Source organism: Lotus japonicus, chromosome 6 (genome assembly GCF_012489685.1).
Source record: "Lotus japonicus ecotype B-129 chromosome 6, LjGifu_v1.2".
Taxonomy (NCBI): domain Eukaryota; kingdom Viridiplantae; phylum Streptophyta; class Magnoliopsida; order Fabales; family Fabaceae; genus Lotus; species Lotus japonicus.
This window is the reverse complement of record NC_080046.1, coordinates 25,204,269-25,210,083: the sequence shown is the minus strand read 5'-3', so window position 1 is coordinate 25,210,083 and position 5,815 is coordinate 25,204,269. Positions and strand designations below refer to the sequence as shown.

Sequence of the window (5,815 nt, the reverse complement as noted above, 5' to 3'; positions counted from 1 at the left end):
GATGAGAAAAAGCGAAAAGAGGGTGTACACGTCCCTTATCGGGATAGCAAACTCACTCGACTCTTACAGGTTAGAGAAACATTTTGTTGTTTGACCATTGACAAAACAGTTTTGTATGTACGCGTGTGTGTGTTAGCATATAAAGTGAGAGGAGTGGTTTATATTGAGAGTGAGAATAGCTACTTATTAGTAACTTCTGTGTGGGAGTTTGCAACCTTAGCTTGACTTGTCTGTTTACCTTTTCTATTTAAAACATGAACTAAGAATTGTATCTTAGTTTCTTAATGCTGGTCTCTAAATAATTCTATTGACACTGAATTGAATAGGGTTCAATCCTACTTGGAATCATGTTCTTTGTAAATTTTAGTACCAGAAGCATATTAAAATTTTAAATTCTTGAGTAAGGTCCAATCATCCTGTTAGATTAATACTCTTGAGATGAAAAGGTTATGAAGTATGATGGAAAGCAGAAATTATTATGTGTAATTGCAAATTCCTTACTCAAAGACAACTTAGATTCCCATTTTCTCTATATGCTAAGATGAACTGAGAATTCTTTGAAAATAGGCACCTAGACAACATAAATGCTTAAGTTTTCATGTAGTTCAAGAACTCAGTTTTATTAATGGTTGATATGGCAAGTTTCTCAGCTCTCTTAGTCCGACCCTTCTCACTTTGACTGGCCTAATGCTCTTTGCATTAAGTTTTCCCTGAGTATGTAAATGACACTTTTATGCATATTGAACTATTGGTGTTTATCTTCTGTTTGATTATCAGTTGATTCACCTTTGGTTATTATATTAAAATCTATACCTACCTCATACTTCGTGCTTCATGGTTTCCTTATTTAAGAACTAGTTAGACCAAGTACATAGGAGGATCTAAATGGTGATTAATTTAACTATTTCAGGTTCATGTATCAGCTATCCATTCTAATGGACCTTTCAGGTAAACTACCCAAGTTTTCAGCTGCTCAGAACCCATGAATCTTGATATTATTTGGTTTTTTAAGTTTTGATAATATAGGACTTGCTAACTTATTTCATGGTTAATCTGTGTCTCAATTTTTAAATGGACTTTATTATCTTTGATAGCATTTTACATTTATTACCTGAATTTTTTGATCTTATTGGTTATTTTTTCTTGGCGAACATGAACCCGATATCCTGAAGAAGGATAATATAAATTTCATGGTTTCCCAGAACACTGAAGTGTCAAGTTTACCATGCTGGTGAGCTAGTTTTTTTCACAGTAGTTTCATTCATTATTAGTTTAATTTCAACTAGTTCCCTTCTTATAGTTTTATTTCCAGCCCATATTCCTGGTTCAATTTTACTCTGTTTGATTATTGCCTATGATTAAGATGTATTTAGTTTTGTTCAGTTCTCTGTTTTTTAGCATTTAAATGTGTGGTAAATAATTGTGTGCATAATATTTTGCATGGCAACAATCTTATTAAGATGTCGTGCGCCAAAGTGCTTTGGGTTGGAACTTGCGGTTTTATCTCCTCTATAAGTCCTGACATCTCAGGATAGAGGGAACAATCTGCTTTGTGTTTCCCTTCTGTGGATGTGAAGCTGCTTGAATCAAGAGGTACATCCCTATCTGTCTAAGTTTGAAGCTACTGAAGGGTTTGACACGTGCTTGTGGGTAAAATCGTTGTTGGGACTTAACTTAATGGGTTCCCACTATGATGAATTAGATGCTGAGTTTGATGACATTGTATTTAGATGATTATTTATGTATTTGACACTAATGTTTATAATTATGCTTTTGACATTTTACCATGACTATGTATGGCTTCATTACTATGATTATGTATGGTTAATCAACATGATCTTAAATATGAATGTGAAACTTCAAACTAATAGTAGATTTTGAATTACTTCATTTAGGATTTGGGGGAAAATGATCAAATTGAATTGTTATTGTACAAGAAAAATAAAATATGCTCAAAAAATAAAATTCGTCACTTACTTAGCGAGGGAATTAGCGATGCATTGGAAATAAAAATGTCAGGCGGTTAGCGACGGAAGTGTCCGTCGCTGTTGTCGCAAACAGCGACGGACTGCTCTGTTCCGTCTTAAATAGCGACGAAGTGTTCCGTCGCAAATAGCGACAGATTATTATGTTCCGCCGTAAATAGCGACGGACTGTCCCGTCGGAATTAACGACGGATTCATGGGATAATCCAGCAAACAATTTAGCGACGGAAATATATAAATTAGCGACGACATATTTCTGTCGCTGATAGCGACGGATTTGAAAATCCCTCGTTAAATATTTATCGACGCCAGTTTGCACGGCGGACGGTGTTCCGTTGCAAATTCTGTCGCTAAATATTTAGCGACGGAATTTTCCTTCTTTAGCGACGGATTTTGTCCCTCGCTAAATTGCTTTTTTTTAGTAGTGAGATAAAGTTAATTGACATGTAAAATAAAATCTAAAAATGAAATATGTACCTTGAATAACATGATAATAATCTATAAAATTACTTAATGGGGGGTACCATAACCAAAAAAAAAATTGAGGGTATCACAGAATTTACCAATAAGTAATTGCAACCATCAAAGTATAAATAAAATTACACTGAAAAATACATTTCTCATTTAGACAAATAAAATAAACAATAGGAGTAAATATATCTCAAAATATATATATATATATATATATTGTAAAAAATTAAACAAACTTATCATATTGGTTGAAGGGTGCAGAGCACTAGGCTTAATAGTATATTTTGTCACCACAAGTCAATTAGTGCAAGGTCTCATAATTAATATCTACCAGGATATATACAACAGTCACTTCCATCTAACTCTGCACATGAACTAACCCAACTACACAGGAACAACTCTCTTCAATTGGGATACCACTAGTATCCTCTTTCTGAATATATATTATAATTTGTTTACCCAAAAAAATTGCTTATAGAGACACAACAAATACGTATCTCAAAATAATGAATAAAGAAATAATAAAAGTATACTTTCTCAAACACTGAACATTAATTCGCCACATTCATTTTAAATTTAAATAAAATATGTTCCTAAGAGCTTAAAAAATCAATGCATGCATAGGCACTAGTGTCTATTGGACCACAAACTAGTACGTAGAGCGAAGGAGCTATGACCCACTAGAATGTTTGTCAGATTAGAACCTCTATGAACCTCATTCCCTTTGTCGTCAGGAAACCCATCACTCACATTGACCTCTAATCAAGAGTTGTACATCGTGGTTTGGTGTTTTTCGGCCTTGCACCGATTCCAGGATATCACGAGTGACTCTTGATTTGCCCAAGCTCTCATAGGGGCAGCCACACCTCAACACTGATATAGGTGAATCTATCAAGTGTGCACTACAGTCAATGACACCACTCATGCGCGAGCTATACATTCATTAAGAGTAAATACTCAACCTTACGCTGTAGTAAACACTATCATCCACCATAGGGATGGATTTTGACAAAATTAGATAATGCGTCTAACAAATTAACAAGTGACTTATTTGTACCAATATGAACCTTCTTCATGGAATCTCCAACCACAAAGGTTGGGTTACCATAACTCTTAATTTTTATTATAGGTAAATCTGAAGGGTTAAAGACCACGGGAATACAACAAGGGAGGTTAGAATGTAAAGATGAATTTCAAGGGGCTTTAAGGCGTGAATTTGGCGCTCAAGCGCCCATAATTGGCGCCTATGTGCCCCCACCATCAGTGGCTAAGTTCAGGAATTTTTGGAATTGGCACTCGAGCGTGGGGAATTGGCGCTCGAGCGCCAATGGATCCGAGGCTTGATGCTTTCCACTGAGAGAAAACTGAGTTGTGTCCAGTCTTGCCAAATTATGTCTATAAATAAGTTGTGTTATTTTCTGAAAGAAAATTGAGAAACTTTACATATTTTTCATATTTTGCTTAAGTTAAGAAGAAGCTGAGAAGGTACTTTGGGGCTTGTGAGAGGCTTCAACCTTGTAATTTTCAGGTTCTTTACATTATCTTGTATGGATTCTCTAGCCATGTTTGGCTAGTTCTCTTTTGCATTGGATTTAAGTGATTCTATAAAGTCTTAGATGTTAATCCTATCTCTATACATGAGTACTTGTCTCTATCTTTGAATCTTAATTATGTATTGCTTGATTAGCTTGAGTGCATGCTTGCTAAAGGCTAGACTATAATCATAACAAAAGTTGCATTGTAGTTTAGGGACTTGAATTGAGATTAACCCTTCTATGCTTGCTACTAGGAATAGAGGAATGATTGAGTTTTGTTGGCCTCAATATAACATGCTTAATGCTTCAAATGAATTTTTAAGTACACAAGGAATTGAGCTTTTCTTTTAGTTTGAAAGAAATGCTTATACGAGGCATCAAAAGGTAATTGGTTAGGCTATAGCATCAAAGAGAAATTCAAGGTTTCACATGCATAGGATAGGTTTACTAAGATGGAATAGATGATCGACAACCCAAAGCGCTTTTATCATTGTTATATTTCACATTTTTGCAATTGCTACTTTGGCATTTCCTTGTCAACAACAATCAAATATAAAATTAGATTTTTATTGCTTTTCAAACTAAAAGCTTTAGGCTTAAACCAACAATTCTCATTCACAGTCTCTGTGGATTCAATATTTAAAACCGGATGGATTCTGTACACTTGCAGAATGACCAACAAGTTTTTAGTGCCGTTGCCGGGGATTGTTTGTGATTTTCTGTTTAAGGTAAGAGTTTGTAGTTTTTTTTTTTGTTTTTGCTGAAACATTGCATTGAATTGTGTTACTAACCATTTTCCTTTGTTTTGTGTTTGCAGGTTATGCAAGGTTGGCTCAACTCGGATCCATTGCCATTTGATCCGGAGCCTGAGCGTATTCTCCGTCGTCATCGAGCTCAGCAAAGACTAGCTGAGATTGCCGCTATGGCAACACAAATGACGGAGGAGGAGATGCAAGCTCACATTGAGGCCAGAGTTCAAGAGGCCCTTGCTCAAATAATTCAGGAGCAAGAGGAGGAGAATGTCAATAGTTCTCTTAGAGACCTCACTTCGGTTGCCCTGACCTATGACTATCCCGGAAGCATTGTTTCTCCCGATGGCGTGGGAAACTTTGAGCTGAGGCCGACATTTATCAGCTTGGTAAGCCAAAACCAATATGGTGGAGGTTCTCTTGAGGATCCTCATGCACACATGGAGCGGTTCATCCGCAATTGCAAAACCTACAGAGTGCATAGTGTCTATGCGGACACAATCCGCTTGATTTTGTTTCCATGCTCTTTGAGAGACACAGTTGAAGAGTGGCTGAATTCAGAGCCCAAAGGGAGAATTACTTCTTGGGAGGATTTAGCATAAAATTTTACCACAAGATTTGTCCCAAGAGCTCTCTTGAGGAAGTTGAAGAATGACATTATGACTTTCTCTCAAACACCTGATGAGAATCTTTATGAAGCTTGAGAGCGTCTCAAGAAGCTCATGAGGAAGTGTCCTCAACACAACCTTACTCAAGCTGAACTAGTGGCAAAGTTTTATGATGGTCTTCAATATTCTTCGAGGTTGAGTTTGGATGCGGCTTCTAATACTGAGTTCGATGCCCTTCTACCTCAAGTTGAGTACGAAATGATTGAAAATATGGTCGTGAGGGCCATGAACTCTAACAATGACCGCCAAACCCGAAGAGGTGTACTTGAAGTTGAAGTTTATGATCAACTCATCGCCTCCAATAAGAAACTCTCCAAACAAATAGCTGAAATTCAGAATCAAATGAAGGGGACCAAGGTGGTTGGAGCTAGAGTAGTCGAAGTGGAGTGTGTGACTTGTGGAAGGCC

General features: G+C 36.6%; 1 non-coding gene across 1 annotated transcript; it reads right to left on the bottom strand.

The window, feature by feature from the left end:
- Positions 1–5,381: 5,381 nt before the first annotated feature.
- Positions 5,382–5,488, bottom strand: LOC130727056 (small nucleolar RNA R71). Its single transcript, XR_009015097.1, has one exon. It is a non-coding gene; the product is annotated as a small nucleolar RNA R71 (small nucleolar RNA).
- Between the last annotated feature and the right edge of the window lie 327 nt (positions 5,489–5,815).